This window comes from Penaeus monodon, chromosome 32, assembly GCF_015228065.2.
Source record: "Penaeus monodon isolate SGIC_2016 chromosome 32, NSTDA_Pmon_1, whole genome shotgun sequence".
NCBI classification, from domain to species: Eukaryota; Metazoa; Arthropoda; class Malacostraca; order Decapoda; family Penaeidae; genus Penaeus; species Penaeus monodon.
Window position 1 is genome coordinate 35,526,597 of NC_051417.1, and position 250 is coordinate 35,526,846.

A 250-nucleotide genomic window follows, 5' to 3' on the forward strand; every position below is an offset into this window, starting at 1 on the left:
GTTACTGCGACGCTTAAAATTTTATAGTCCTTACTCGGTGCACAGTGAAGCTTTCTACCATTGCCAAAAAGCTGTGGTGTTTTCAGGCGCTTGTAACAACCTCTCTAGAAATTGGTTCTTCCTTCCATAACCCCCCCCTTCCTTATAAAATAACAAACAGGGCAAAACACTTGCTTGCTCAAAATGCAGAAAATCGTTAATAACAGATCTAATGTTAGAAGTTAATCGCCAATCGCCCCTCACCCAACCA

General features: G+C 41.6%; 1 protein-coding gene across 1 annotated transcript in view; it reads right to left on the reverse strand.

Moving 5' to 3' along the window:
- Nucleotides 1-250, reverse strand: part of LOC119593848 (zinc finger protein 513-like) — a gene marked incomplete in the record, with an annotated part of 3,947 nt that overhangs the window by 2,780 nt on the left and 917 nt on the right.